A 16,638-nucleotide genomic window follows, 5' to 3' on the forward strand; every position below is an offset into this window, starting at 1 on the left:
CTGCATGTTTTGAAGGATTGTTGAGCTGTTTACAGGTTTAGACTCCCTTTGTAGCACAGACCTTCTCAAATGCTACTTTCAAAAATGAAACTGAATACTTTTAGATATAAAGTCTAGCCAGAGTGCAGGCAACTTAAAGATGAATTCCATAACAGGATCCAGTCCTTCAGTTCCATTTCCTCCCAGTGGCACTTAGCGAAATTGTTTTGTTGTATTTTATCTTAGTCTATTTCACAGTTCCATTAAGATGCAGTGTAGGTGTTTTGAAATGGATATTTACTTATACCATTACAGAGAGCATTGAGTATATTGTGGAAGTGAGAGTGTTGAGAGGGCATGGCTATGATTTGCTGGGATGTGAATATTCATGATTAAAGGTCAGAAGATTAACTATAGCATATATTATCAGTATGTTTAAATACTGCAAATATACTGATTATCAGTATACACAATTACTATTTCACCTTTACAATATCAAAAGGAAAATAGTTTGAGAATTTAAACCAGGCAACAAGAAAGTTTCAAATGTGTTTGTGTTTGATTATTTATTTCATTCTAGATGCAGAAACACACGCGCACACACACACACACACACACACACACACACTCAGCTCCACAGCGGTGTGCTGCAGCCTGTGGGACTGTGTAAGAGTGGTCTGCTGAGGCCCTGGTCCTTGTTATCTGCTGCAGAGTGCGGTTCCTCACACACACCACATTCATCAGAGCAGTGTCTCACACAGACCTCTGCAGCCTGAGGAGCTCAACTCCACTCCTCTGCTCTCACCTCCTCTCCTCTCACCTCCGACAGTTTCACACTCCCTACCCCTCTGGCCCAGCGCCTCTCCTGTCTTCTATTAGCCTGGTTTTCCTCAGCTCCCTTGTCCTCTCCAATTTCTTTCAATCCTGTGTATCTTGTGCCTTCACTTCTCTACCCTACTGTCATCCTTTCCTCCTCTATTATCTTGTTTCTCCTCTATTTCCATGTGCACCCCCCCCCCCCCCCCCCCCACCTCACCCCACCCCTGCGTGATGCCTTGGCAGATGCTGGGGAAGATCTGGGTTACTCTGCTCACGGCAACTCTCTTCTGTCTCTCCTGAGGCTCTCTCCAGCCCGAGGTGCAGGGGCTCTGAGAGGGGAAAGTGTCCCACCTGACATCTCACATGTGTCTCGCTGTGTCTCACATGTGTCTCGCTGTGTCTCGCTGTGTCTCACATGTGTCTCGCTGTGCGTTTAACTGTCCAAAGGTGGAATACGGCATTCGTAGAGCCATAATGTGGAGAGAGAGAGAGAGAGAAGAACGAGAGAGAGAGAGAGAGAGAGAACTACAGAAGAAGGCAAAGTGGGAGAAAAGGAGAGTAATTACACCATCTGGAACTTTCTTCTTTCAAAAGTCACATTAATGCGCCAAGGTTTCCCGTGGCCTGATTCAATTGCGTGTTCATTTTTCAGGGTCTCACTGCAAACACAGACAAACAGTCATTGTGGAGGTAATGACAGAAAACACAATGGGGCATCACCTGCAAATAAAAAAACATTACAGATTGCCTATTACTCTGTGTCTGCTAGTATGTGTGTGTGTGTGTGTGTGTGTTTGACTGTGTGCGTGTGTGTGTGTGTGTGTGTGTGTGTGTGTGTGTGTGTGTGTGTGTGCGTGTGTGAGAGTTGAATCTGCTCATTCAGGCGATGGTAGTGCGTGATGGCAGGCCAGGCAGGGGCTGATCGGGTTTTGGATGCTGTGTGTTGTCAGTGCCAGCTGACAGTGTGATTCATTTCTCTTCTGCAGTCAAACGGACAGTGTGGTAAGAGTGGGGAGTGGAGCCCAGGGATGTGGACTCTGCCCCTCTGCCTCCTTCCCCCTCCTCCAGACACGTCAGCTCACAAGACCAGAGAGAGGGAGAGAAGGTGTGTACAGTATGTGTGTGTGTGTGTGTGTGTGTGTGTGTTGGGGGCGGGGGGGGGGGGGGGTTGCCTCCAGCAAGGTGAGACAGTGGTGCCACTCTGGCTGCAGGCAGTGATTGTGATTCAGTGACAGTTTGAAGCAAAGAAAGAGAGAGAGAGAGAGAGAGAGAGAGAGAGAGACAACCACGCAATCCTCACAAGCCTGTCTAATATTTGAACAGACAACCTGAGTTCATTCCTTTATCTTCGCATGACAAAGCTCACCATGACAAATATAATTATGCTCCCCGGAATTAAGAAGCAGAAATAAATCAGATGTTTGAAAACAGAATCAAACAGATCTAAACAGAAAAGCACCCACATGCACACAAACACACACACGCACACACATCTTGTCATTGTAGTCTGTGGTTATTCATATTATATAGTTATTCAGCCTAGAAACAAAAAAACAGCCTCCTCTCCTCGCCTGATGAGATCATTGGATCTGGCAGAAACTACCAGCTTGGGTGATTGGTTCTTGACTGGAAAATAAATTGTCAGCACCAGAGGACAATGCTGTATACAGTAGATACAGTGTTTTGTGTTATTGCTCGACGTGCAGCACATTGTAATCACTACAACTGACAGAGGTGTTGCCATGATGCCATTACTTTGATGGCTTCCGGAACAATTCTCCGCACATCAGACTTGGCCTGAGGTTTGCTAATTCATTTTCAAAGTGGCAATGCCCCATTACTGTACCTCCGTCCTGTCTGAGAAAGGATAAAGCACTCAAGCCTCCCACAGCCTATTATCCAGATGACTAAACACCGTCCATTTATCTTAATTATGGAGCCTTGCAATCAGGACTGAGAGACTCCCTGTGGTCATGGGGACGTTTCCATGCCGCTGCGCTCCACGTCTCTCCCACCTTTCTGTGGACGTCGCTGTTATTGTGATGCATCTCGAAGGCCAGCGCAGGCTTCAGAGACGCTTGGCAGCCTCAAAGGATCCCCCTGACGGAAGATCATTGAGACAGGCAGGGAAACAATGCCCAGTGAGTCACAAGCAGAGAGGAGAGGGGGAAGACACGTTAACTCACGACAGCGATACACTGGAGTTGGTGCCTGAGGAATCACCAGTCATGACACTGACAAAACAAAACGGCCAAGCTGCGGATATCATTTTCCCTTCCAAGGGACTAGTGACCAAATTGCTTCAGAAAAGCCTGTAATATACCCAGTTGTGTGGTGATGCCTACTTTGTGTCAACAGTAAACCCTTAGGGCTGTTATATTTGATCTAATGCTTGTTTTGCATCCTCTTCCATGGTGTTTTGGTATCAGATGACAATGTGGAGTAATGTGGAATTGAATATTCCTGAATATGCAGCTGTACAGTGGTTTTCACTACCGTATGTCTGATCAGAGGCTGTCTTTTGTTTTTAACACATTTTTTTTGCACTTTTTTTGACTTCCTTATCCAGGTGTCTACATACCTTTTCATCCTTGTCACGTGATCTACTGTTGAAGGAACAGTCCATGTAGAAGGAACAGCCCAAAGGCAACCATTTTCAAATGCTCTGATTAAGGCTGTGATGCAGAAACACGTAGGTTTTAATTGAATAGCAAAGGCTTTTGAAAAAAATAACCCTCATGAGTGCCTCAGATTTTCTTTAAAGCATTTTTCAACTATTTGGATCCCTAAACTGAAGTGCACCAGAGGGACACCTAGTCTTAGCCCCTAGCAGCTCTCCCTGGGAATGGTTTGTGGCTGCCTCTCATCAGGCTGTCTTAGTTGGAAGAATGAGTCTGTGTTGTTTAACTGCATATGCAGGGCTGGTTCTCCCTATACGCACACTACGCAAGTTGCGTAGAGCCCCGCAAGTAAATGAAGGCCCCCTCCCCCGTCTCCCCTTCAGTCAAGTTAGTGACAGACAGGTATAGCCTACAGTTATAGCGACAGTGTCTCATAGGCTACATTAAGCAGGAACAGCAGGAACAACAGTCGGGTAAACTTGTGTTCATTCCGTGGTTTGATACAGTAACCTACAGTATATCTCTCCAGCGCCTGTTGCTTTCCTAGCCTAGGCCTACCTAACAAGGCAGTGAATCCCCTGATCTGTCTGCAGCTTGCTTGCCAGCCTTTCCCAGTCACAATAACCACATGGCAAAGTTGTGAAATATAATCGCATATTCCGTTTTTTAAATGTGGGCGACTGGCTACATTTATAACGGCATCTTTAAATGCGTTCATAATAACGTGCAGCTCAGGATGAAACTAGCAGTTTTTCAGCAGAAATGCAGGACCCGTCAAAACTAATCGGTGATTTCAGTCTTCCCATACTTTTTTAAAAGAAGTAAATGGTTTTAAAGTAAATGGAGTTATTTGGAATAATGTGGAATGGCCCTCGAGTTCTGCTAGCCTCATTATTCATATATTGATTAAAAAATATAGATTTTTGCAATATGATATGAAATATGATCCCATGTACACGTCACCCACACACACACCCACAGGCACACACACACACATACTGTACGCCACGAGTGTGTGTGTGTGTGTGTGTGTGTGTGTGTGTGTGTGTGTGTGTGTGCACTGTAGACGAGAACATCAGGCACAGAAAGAGGATAATATCCATTTTAGTTTTAAATCCGCTTAGGAACCAACAAATTACTTACACTGAGGGGGTACGACCTTAACTAAGTGTTGTAGCTGGTTTTTGAGCTGGTTTAATTGCATGTGTTTTTCCTGCTGGTCTTGCGATAAATCCCTTTTAAAATCACGAGACAGTATATGCGAAAACAGAATGAAGGTGAAAGATAAATCTATTATGTGCCTACTTATGCCTTACAGGAGCTATCTCATTTGTACTAAGCCTATCAGGCATAGGATCCACTTTTACCATTTATAATCAATTACAGTGAGAGAGTACAAGTATGACTGCTGCTTCACAACAAGAAACTGCTATTTCTGCACACTGTAATCAATACATGAGTGCATTCCTGACCACAGCTGTATCACTTTAAAAGGAACAATACAGAAACAACTAGAAAAAAAAAACATTTGCTTCTGCTTTATCACAGTCATTGTTTTATTCTCAGAAAATAATATCTGTAAGTATTTGTAAGTATAAAAATATTATACTAAACAATCCAATACACTTCAATCCAACCCCAGTGTTTTATAAAAAATCATATATACTATAAAATATATACTATATAAAAATATATACTGCACTTATTGTGATGAGGGTGTGCACAGCATAAATGTTGGCCATTTGTGCGGAGTATTCATTTTTGTAACTCTATGTGTTTGGCACAGCGGGAGCACGTACAGCGTGCAGGCTTTGATGAGGGCTCACAGCTCCACACCACAGCCAGGCCATGAGGTCATGGGTCCCATCTGTCCCCAATAAGGGAGCGCCGTCCTGGGGGCTCACACGCGCTCGTTTGCCGACAGGCTGCAGTTTATTTCTGTCCTCAGCCAAGTCACCACAGCGAGGGCAGACAGACGATGGATCAGATTCAGCTTCCCATTCCTACCATTTCTATCAAAGCAAGTTTATAATCGAGGAGGAAATGATGAGACTTTAGGTTACAGCCAAAAGAGATATCAGAAATTTGACACACGATTTGCACCACATGTTTATAAATGGGCATGGACCTTTTGTAAATGCTTTTGACCTTCAAATGGGAATCATCACTCAACTGCCCATAACATGCATGCCTGGTTTCAGCATGGACCTGGCCAGAAGTTTGATACGTTGGCTCTGAGTCAATGTTGCCATCTTGCTCTATGAAGACCAATGTTACTGTTAGACGTCTCTCTCTCTCTCTCTCTCTCTCTCTCTCTCTCTCTCTCTCTCTCTTAACCTAATCAAATGTGCCTGGCACGAACGACCAGATGCTCACAGAATCCGTAATTACCTGCATGTGGTGTGTGGCCATATTGTGGAGGAAGTTCGAAAACACGCTGTAGAGTCAGTACTTCAGGGTCAGTACTTCAGAGTCAGTACTTCAGAGTCAGTACTTCAGGGTCAGTACTTCAGGGTCAGTCCTTTCTCTTCTCTTCTCTTCCTTCGAGCCCTGAAGCTGCTTCTGTCCTGTTCAAATAAGGAGGACATTTCAGATTCTCTAATCGTTCTCAACATTCTCAGCCCTACATTGTCAGCCAGTAATATGACATGCATGTCAGGTCTCCGTCATGCCATTGTACAGAGCTCTGCCGTGGCATGGTGGCGTCCTTTACAAAAACAACCTCTGATGAATAGGAATTAATGAGGCCCTCATTTTGGACTCTCTAAAGTAAGATGGATGGGACTTGTGCATGTCTTTGCCATTGTCAGAGTCTGACTAAATATGGCCTTGAATTCAAAATGACTCATCAAGAACATTTCTATTCGCATGCCGCCACCATGCGCTGACACTAACCCTTTTCCCTGGTGACAAGGCCATCTACACGGGGCAGGACGCGATTGTACTCATCGCATTAGCCCTAAGTGTTGATAAAAGAAAGACAGAAACATGCACCCTCTCTGTTATTCTGTTACAAGATGCCGGGAAGCAAGCAGTGGCCAATTTGTTTAACCTCTTGAACCTTTGTAAATGGGTTTTCATCGCATAATGTCGACTTGGTACGTGGAATCTGAGATGTGGAAAATGAAACATGTTGTGACAGCTGCAGAATCATCAGTGTGTCTCTGTGCCTCTTTGCTCAGGCAAGCAGCCACTTTTTTAATGAAGATGATTGCAATAATTACAGCCTGACATATTTCTGCAATTAAACACCACTGGAGTGCGACAGACTACTAATGAGGATGCAAAGCTAGGCTGGGAAGAGCCATTGGCTGCTGACAGAGACGTGTCTTGATTTGGTCCTCTGGCAAGGCACCCGGACTCCATTTGTCTTCGGTATGATATAAGAAAACATACAGACATCCATCCCAGTGACATTCAGCGCCTCTCTGACATTTATGATGCATGTGTCAAAGGAGGATGCTACATCAAAGTTGTCTGGGAAATGATGACTAGAGAATGGTGCCATTGGCAATCACTGACCGCCCTGTTGCATATGCTATCTTCTGTCCACTGAAACTAGAAATGCTATATATACACACACAAACATATATATATATATATATATATATATATATATATATATATATTCTTTTTTCTTTAGTAAAAAGCAGGCTGAAATAGCTCTCTACACACTTTCCATGTTTTGCTTTGAATCAGGGTGGTTGTTGAATGTCAAGCCTTTTGCGATGTGCTTTTCATGTAACACACCTTTTCATGACACACGGGAAATTACTAGAGGGAATTTGTTTCTCTTTGATAATGTGAGACATCTTATTCTCTCATATCCACATCAAAGGTGTGCTCACATTTGCCAAGAAATTGGTGATTGTTTCTTGAAAGTTAGAATAGATGTTTTTTTATTCCATTCATGCCACTCATATATCATGATCCGGTTATCCTTTCTACTCATACTTTCTATGGTATCCTTTCTACTCATACTGTCTATGGTATCCTTTCTACTCATGGATATGAGTGGCTAATATGGTTAAATGTATTTGTTTCGTATAATAAGGAGATGAATGCAAACAGAGGTAATTATTTTACGCCAAATTCACTTCATCGGCTAATTCCAATCTGGCAGAGGAAATTGAGTCGTGGACCTGGCCAGCCGTATGCTGAAATGGAGGGCATTTCAACAAGAAGCAAACATGCTGGGCAGGGACAATAATAGCCAAACATTACACTGCTACATCCCAAAAGGGACATCACCATGCTAGATTAAAACTGACCACTCATAAAGACAATCCCAGACACAACAAAGCAGCTTTGCTGTGATGTACAGTAGTCTCTGTGCTGTCATGCTGTGCTTTTATGAGGTTTGTATTGTCATAAAGCTCCTGACATGCATGGAACTCATTTGTGCATACAGGGCTTTTGCCCATTTTAGCTAATATGGGAATTATCAAGAGAATTGATCATTGCATTGTGCAGGATTTAACTAACACAGTAAAAACAGAAGTGTTAATTTAACTCCTATAGAGTTAAAATTAACTCTGTTTCAGATAACATTTGGTCCCACTCGAAATTAGTGTAAAATTTACTCTATGGCCAGTGTCACATTTTCAGAGTTAATTCTACTCAATATTGTGTAAAAATCAACAATGACCTGTGTAAAAATATTTAACACTGTAGTTGAATTACACTGTTAAGAGTAATGCGATAACACTTCATAGAGTTAATTTAACTACAAATTTAATTTTAAAAAATTACACTTTAAAGTGTAATAATATTTCTCTACAGTGTTATTTTTTAATATATATCTTCTGATGCAGTGTTACTGAATTACAATAATGGAACTAATGAAAAGTGAAAAACAATAACACAAAATGACAGCACCAGCATTTATTGTTACAAAATATTATTATTGTAACGATTTGATAGCGACACACACAGTTGTCCAATCAAAAGGTTTATTAGCTGAGGAAACGAGAGCAGGAACACAGACCCAGTACACAATACACAAGGGGCAGGTCAAGTACACACACACACTACACATACAGGGGGTGGACGCAGCCCCCCACACAAAGAGGATCACACACGAGGGAGAACTAAAAGGGAAACTTGTTACAATAAAGACGCTAACATTACACTCAAAACTAAGGAGAAACACAGACATAAACCCCAAATGTTCGCTCCCGCATCCCAGCATGCCCTGCGTGGGAGAACGCTACGCAATGTCTTGTGCGCCGACGTTACATTATATTACCAAAATAATATAACATTTAAAAATAAATGCTTACCAAAGAAAAGACAAGGACTTCCTTTGTCACTTTCGCAAAGAGTTTTTTGAACTTGCAAAGAAAACACATCTCAACTAATGCACAATTCTTTCTCGCAACTCTTGGAGTCTCCTTTGTTTACCCCAGATCCATGGTTCGAATTACGGGGGGTTTTGGGGGGCTCCGACCCCCCTAGATGAGACTTGGACCCTCCCAAAAGGGATGAAAATAATTGAAAATAATAGTTTGGGGGGGTACTGAAAACATGTAATAAAATTTAATGTTATCCAATATTGAATGTAATTAAATGCAGAATTACCATCACATACCAAGAATTCAGGATATAATCTAATGAAATGCGATTTCCAAACCCTCATCCCCATTGGGCTGTACCATTTCTCTGGTACGTTCAGACTGTGTCCTTTGCTATGATATAATACTGACGAATTAAAACAAATGCACAGTGTAGGCTGCAAAAGCCTGATATACGAATGGGTTAACAAGCGGTGGCCAACTGGCCATACATTTGTCTAATATTTCACTGCCGTTGTAAGATCATGGTTTAACCGGAGGTCTCCCTTCCACTCAGCGGCCACGACCTTCGCTGCTGCTTAGCTTAAAAATCAGGCCTACCATTACACACCATAGGAGGAGTTCCATAGATATACTGACACGGGGAGAGGTTTAATGAGGCGATTTATCATTTTATGCAATTTCATTCTTAATGTCTTAACAAGAGGGAATCTGCACTAATATTCAGGGAATTTTACATGTAGATTAGTGGTGCTCAACCTTTTTTAAGCAAATGCCTATACAACCATAATTGCAATGTTACAGTACCTGCAGTTTGATTGAAAAGCGACGTGAACATATAATAATCAATTGGACCTGGAACGTCTTTCCTCGTTGCCATTATAGAGATCAGCCTTTCTTAAAAGCGTATTGCTGCACAAACATTTTGTGATATAACACCAGGCGCACAATGCACTAGGCTACATTATATGAAATGCCTAGGCTAGACAACGTGAAGATATTTGTTTTCCAACCGTGAACAAGTCTTTTTTTTTTTATTTGCTTGATGTTTGGTAGGCTTTGGCTATCCAAGAAAAACAAATCAAATGAACCAAAGGCAGGTCTTGTATTACAATATGATATAAAAAGGTTCGATTCTTACCATTCTCAACTTGAGCAGCTGACTCAGCATTGTGCATCAAGTCCAAGAGTTCTGTGGTGGGTACAAGTCCATGGCTCTCCTTTATTACTTTTGCTTTGAAAGTGGTTGGCCACCTCTCCAAGAATTTGTTGGCCGTTGTCTCATCAAACAGAAGTCTGAAATCCTGTTCTATCTGCAATGCAACACACATAGACAGGAGTGATGAGTGATACCTGATGCTGCATTGGATATTTTAGTGATTCAGTGAATTGAGATGTCGTACCAGTCCCGGTATGAAGGTCGTTTTCATCATCTCATCAGATGGCACTTTGTCAACCATGGCCTGACCCACCAACTTAGTATCAATCAAGAATCAAAGATCAAATAATTATTTAATTAAGGACCTAACTAGTTTTCGTAATATAATAGGTTAATGCTGTATTACTCTTGAAATAGAGTGAGATATTGCTTTAATGTAATGTAGCCTACTCACCTTCTTTCAAGAAAGCATCAAATGTTGGTTCAGACAGCTTCACACCTTTTTGCTCTCCACCGAACTGAACACGCAAAAGCGTCATGCACCTTTTGATAGAGGTACATAAAAATATACATATCAAAAAGTCATAATTTAGGCTAGTTCAACTAAGAGTTACCTATCCATTTTTCTTAGTTGGTTGCCAAAGAGTACACTGTAACTACAAAGGTAACGTTGTGCTGGTTGAATATTTTATTCTCTGCAGCATAGCTATGGGTGAAGTGAAGTTAACGTAAATTGAGGCGCTATGTCCCATTATCGGTAGCTGGCCTACAGCAGCAGAGTGGCGGGTATCCTATTCATCACACTGTAGAGTTGAAATTTTCACTGCATGTCTGCAGAATTTTACTCTCACTTTTAACTCCACTGATAGAGCAACTTTACTCTCCAAAATGTTGAAAATACTCCATCTGGGTTTAAATAACTCCCCATTTTTTACTGTGTAGACTTTTGTGTGAACTTGATATCATTGTTTGCTTTTGCATAATTCCTAGTGAATGTGAAGGGGTGAACAATTAATTAAATTAGATTAGGCTATGGTAAAGAGTTCTCCTAAAGGGGAAACTTGAACACAGGCCTCCATGCCCACGAGGACCCAGGTCAGAAACCAGGTTGATGTTATTTTCCGGCCCCATCTCTCTCCCACTCCTGTCTGTCACATCTTCACTGTCCTATGAGGTGGTAAATTTGGTAAAAGTGGTAAAATATTTCAAATCAACATTGACTCCCTATCTCTTGTTCTTATAAGGTTGCGAGCTATTCGTTTTTTCTGTGAAACTTCTCTGACCAACTTACCTTCACTTCACACTTTTTTTAATATAAGAAAAATGTGTGTCCACCCAAAATGTGTGCCCACCATTCCACTACTAGCCCTCAGCTGTGTTCACAATCTCTTCCTAATAACACCAGAAAAAATTAATTCTTCAGCACCCTACAGACATAAAGGTGCTTTGGACAGCTTGGCAAGGAGATAGAAATATGCTGATCATTTAATCTACAGAGGTCAATCAGATAGGGGGAGTCAGAGGATAGGGGAGAGGGGAAAAAGCAGCTCGCTATCCAAACAAGATGATGTTCACCCAAAAAAGGGAAAAAGAGAGAGAGAGAGAGAAAGAGAGAGAAGGGTTGGGCTTCTACTGCCTGATGAAGAGAAGTCGATCTCCTGAGTTGTTGTCTGCTTGCGGGTGTATTGTTTAACGTCCGTCTGGCAGGCCCATGTATTATTCATCCTGACAGGTTAGCAGCGGGATTAGTCCTGCCACAGACGCTCCCTCTCTGTCCACAGCGCTCCACCAGCGGCTTAATGAAGGGACAGGTTTCAGGATGATGAGACGGACGCTGCATCTGGTGGCCAGTGGCACTTGCCAGAGAGGGGAGCTCCTAATGGGAGGAGAGCAGCTGCCCAGCGGCCTCAGGCCCATAAAAGCAGCACTTTACTGGCCTCATGCTGACCAGCCCGCGCCAGAGGTGCAGGGGGGGAGACCAGTCTTTGTTTTACTCCTCATCCGATTTACTCGCCTTTGGGGATCAGATTGATGAGTGAGCTGGGCCCTTTGCCTGGCTCTCCATAATATTTCTCCCCTTATGGTTTTGTCACAAGGGCAGATGCTCTTCATCACAGTAGTCATCCGTAATGCCCCGTCCCTCAGAGCAGACACTAGCATGTGTGCTGTTAGCACTGACGATGTGTGACAAGACATATCGTTTAGAAGGGGAGAAGACCGATCCTTGTCATACATGGAATGACAGTATTATCTGCAGGGCCTTGTTTTAGAAATAATAGTTCGCCGAAGCAGTGAAGTGCAAGAGCAGCGAATTTGCCCACCTGGACCTGTAAAATATTCATGTCATACCTGGTGTAATGTGGCATCACTAATGCAGCGTGATGCCAGATGGCATTTAACTGGGCTGGGTGGCAGCGCTACAGAGGGGCCCGTCATATTTAATGGCCGACCAGGCTTGTGCCTCCTCACGTTAGTTGTAGCGGTTGCTGAAAGTTTTATGGAAGCCCTTCCCTCCTCGCTTTGGCTTCACATGAAATATCATGAGCAGAATTGTGGCGGAAAATGAGGTCACGGTCGCCGAATGGAATCTCCATGGCTCCCTGTCAGAATGCAGTGAGGCTTAAACCCAGGAAAAGAGCTGAGTTGAGCAAATTGATGTTAATATAATGTATAACATGCAGTTGAAATGCATAAAACGATCCCTGTGATTTAGCTGATTTCTCTGAAAAAAAGACTGTGGGTTGTAATCAGAGTGTGAATTACCCCACCATAATTGGGGGGTACTTCTCCTTCACTTCTTCTATGACCATCATGGTCCACTACCATATCAATCCCCATCGTGATCGCCAAGTGCAACATGTGTTGTGCAACACACATACAAGGTCTAAACAAAGGACAAACCAAGGGCGCGTGAAGGTGGGTGCTGAGGGTGCTGCAGCACCCCTTGCTTTTTGTCAATAGGCCTACAAATTCGCAGTTTGTCATTATATTTGTTGTCAAATAGGCAAATAGCAAAAAAGGTTATGGATAGCTTAGCTATCCATAGTCAAGATTAAACGTTATAGTCTAGTATAGAAGTGAAAGTGACATGACTCGCTGAGCAGAGACGTTGCAAGCAGGCTAGTTGACTTCGAGAAAAGAATATTAGGCTACAGAAAAGAATACAGGATTTTTTTCTCTCCCGGCAGTAAAGCCAGTAGATTCAGTGTTTAAAATGTAAATGCAAACTAAAGGTAGGCTAACTATGCATATGACCATCCAGAGGCTGCTGATCTGTCAAAAATGATGAAGATCAAGATGGTTTTAATGTTGCTGTCATTATTACCACAAACAAGAATTGATAATGAAACCATGGCGATCGTGGGTTATATCTTGCCTGCTTATTAGGCCATGCACCTGTTAGAACTCCGTGTAGCATGCATAGCCTACTGCCAGTTTCCATATACCATCACCAACTTTTTCGCACTTTGGATATGTCGTTGGATTGTGAAAAGCCCAATTTCGAATACCAAACGACAACAGATGAGGTAGGATGCATCTTTTGCATTTAGTCTTTGGCAAGCCCACGACCTCACGTAGCCTACGGCTCAGTTTCTGTTCTGTCAGGCAATGTGGCTGATCTAGCCCAAATCCACGAATTTCGTGTTGGTGAGACCTGTTGCCTATCAGTAGACATGTCATCTTGAGTTCCACGACAGCTTAGCTAGTGCCACCGAAATATGACACTGAAAGCCTTTCACTATTGGAGTCGCTCAGATAGAAACCGCTGTAATTGGTGGTTAGGACACTTTTGCTGTGGAGAGGAGACGCCATAAGTTAGGCTACTCAGAAATTGTTTGCCATCGTAGGTCATTGCAGCCTAATTATATTGTAACGATTTGACAGCGCCACACAGTTGTCCAATCAAAAGGATTATTAGCTGAAGCGGGAATCACACACACTCTAAGACAACATTACATAGCAAACACAAGGGAAGTCAATAAAACAAGCACGATACACGAACAGGGTTGTCACATACAATACACTGGGTAAAACACATGAGGTAAAACCTAAAGAAAGACTACACAAGCTAACACATACATGACAAGGAAAACGCAACTACACTAACTTAAACCGACATTACACAAACCAGCATTCGCACACATTGCATTCTGTGAGGCTAGCACTCAGTCCAAAAGACACCGACGTTACAATATTTTCAAGCCAAACATCTCTGGTGTGGTTTTGACAATCAGAAAAGCAATATACTGAAATAGTTTAATGATGTAAAGTCAAGTGCTATGGGTCTGGTGTGTGTGCGCACAGTTTTTATTGATGAGTCGGAGTGGCAAGTGCTGCGCATAGTTGCAGTGGAATGTGGCTGTTCTCGCTCTTAGGTCTATCAGAGGGTCTACTCATACACGGCGCTGAAATGGCGTATTTAGCTGTCTAAATTCGAATCATATCATGCTAGGAGGGGAGAAATCGTCGGACATCCATTATTTTGTTATTCATCAGGTCAAAAATATGTTCCCGCGCGCCTGGGACAAACTGATAATCAGTAGTCTACAGAATATCTCATTGTTATTATATATCCAAAAGAGAACTGTTTTGATCAACTCTCAAAAGTTAGAAGTTAAGTGCACTGATAATTCTTATTACAAGTAAAAGTTATGGTTTCACTGATGTTATGTTACAGTAGCTACATCAAACCCTCTTGTGCTTAATATAAAAACAACACAGAATCTGTGCCAAACTAATTTCAAAACTAGATGTACCGCATAGCGGTACAAAATATGACCGCCGCTCAGTCCTGTACATCTGTTCCGCGAAAATAAATCACACTTCAATTTGTCTCCATATTTTACTCCATCCCCCACTCTTGAAACTTTTGTGTATGCTTGTTTGGCATGCCTGAGTGTGTGTGTGCGGCTGCACAGAAAGTACCCTACTGGTGCTGAAAAGGTGAATAGATTGTAGAATAGCCAAAGAAGATGTAGAATTGTTATAAAACCTTTAAAATCTCTAAATAATCACAAGTAGGGCAGTTCATCACAGTTCATCCATTGCAACTGGATTGATGAAAGGTCACTTACACCTGTAGGCTACATTGTATTTGGGAAAAGCAAAAGGTATCAGCATAATGTTATTTATTTATTTATTTATTTATTTTTTATGTATTTTTAAACAAAAACATCTCTGTCAGTTCCATGCCGTTTTCAACAGCTATCAAAAACAAAGGTCATTTTTGGATGGATGGATTTTTTGTGAATGTTTCTTCTTCTACATAAGATTTTAGTCATCTTTAGTTCATGTAATACTTTAATGTCAATGCACAAATTAAGTAACAGTAGTCTGAAACGTTATTGTTAATGCACAAATTAAGTAACAGTAGCCTAGTCTGAAACGAAATGCTGTTTTACATCTAACCAGTGGTGCAAATAACTGACATGTCCAAATGGGCCTTGATGAAATGCGTCGCTAGACTGTTCATACACATTTTAACGGGCCAAAGTTGAAGAGCTTTTGTCCGTTATTGTTAGTGCAAATATAGGCTGATTCATGTTCCCTTGCATTGTTTAACTGAGGTCCATGGCTAGTCTGGCTTTCATCAGACCAAGCTCAATCTTTTAAGAAATCAAAAAATAAATAGCGGGCAGATCAGGCTGGGTTCACCCAGCCTAGTCCATAGGCACCCGATATTGTTTAATTTTCCGATTGAGATATACACGCTCTGGCTATTTTAAATGCAAAAATGCATCAGGGAGTTATGACAAAACGGTAACTAACAAACTAGATCCTAATAGAAAGCTGTTAGCTTCCCTAAGCTACAGGTAGGATTATAAGGTAGGCCTATTTACAACATAAATTGTCAATAGGCTATGCTGGCGACACAAATAAAATCTCCTTTGGAAACCAATGGCTTACGCCTTACAGTATCAAGCGGACTTAAACTGTCATATCGTGGCGAAAAGTTGTAATAACATTCACGCAGCTCCATGAGTCAAGGAAAGCGCGAATGAAGTAGCCACTTCTAAATGGGACCCACTACACAGTAGCTTAAGGTGTTTTGCCATAATTAAATGAAGGTGTCATTGTTTGGATACTTCACACACACGTGCTTTTTAATTTCACAGACTACAACTACCAAGCTGTAATCAAAGCACATCGATTCCCCTCTCACACCCTGCACGCACTTAAAACAAAATAAACAGGCGTCTCAGTCTCACGCATGTATAGGCAAAACTGTATCAGACCGGTGTAACGTTGGTAAATCTTCCATTGCACAGAATGATTTTGTAGCACGTGCAACAAATGACAGTCGAAAGATACAAACAGTGCTGCTATACATTTGCTTGGTATAACCGCATTCATAGATTTCTACAAATGCAATAAATCAAATGCCTCCATCACTCAACCAACGCTAACGGTAACATTACCTAGGTCCTTATTGATATTACAAGATTAACGTACCTGCAGTAAAAACCAAGCATGTCCGTTAAACATCCTGAGATTTATTTCGGCTTCAAGAAGAAATGGGAATTACACTTCATGTGAACATCGTCCTATCCTTATTAGATGTTCGCTGCGGTAAATTACAGTCCTTGTATGAAGCGTCCATTGTTTTTTCCAACCCACTTTTAACTTCCAACAAAATTACGTCTCACTGCAACGATGCGCCATCTAGTGGACAAACGACTATTTCTCGCCAATACTGAAAATGCAGCCATGATGATGATGATGAATATTTATTTTGGCTTTACCGGGGGAGGGGGGGGGGGGGGGG

At 42.1% G+C, this 16,638-nt stretch overlaps 1 long non-coding RNA gene across 1 annotated transcript; it reads right to left on the reverse strand.

Annotated features, from left to right (window-relative positions):
* Positions 1-5,579: 5,579 nt before the first annotated feature.
* Positions 5,580-10,438, reverse strand: LOC121716447. Its single transcript, XR_006033798.1, has 5 exons — positions 10,327-10,438; positions 10,117-10,188; positions 9,855-10,026; positions 5,811-5,986; positions 5,580-5,677 (listed from the first exon to the last, which is right to left on the reverse strand). It is a non-coding gene; the product is annotated as an uncharacterized LOC121716447 (long non-coding RNA).
* Positions 10,439-16,638: the final 6,200 nt, after the last annotated feature.

Source organism: Alosa sapidissima, chromosome 1, assembly GCF_018492685.1.
Source record: "Alosa sapidissima isolate fAloSap1 chromosome 1, fAloSap1.pri, whole genome shotgun sequence".
In the NCBI taxonomy this organism is placed as follows: domain Eukaryota; kingdom Metazoa; phylum Chordata; class Actinopteri; order Clupeiformes; family Clupeidae; genus Alosa; species Alosa sapidissima.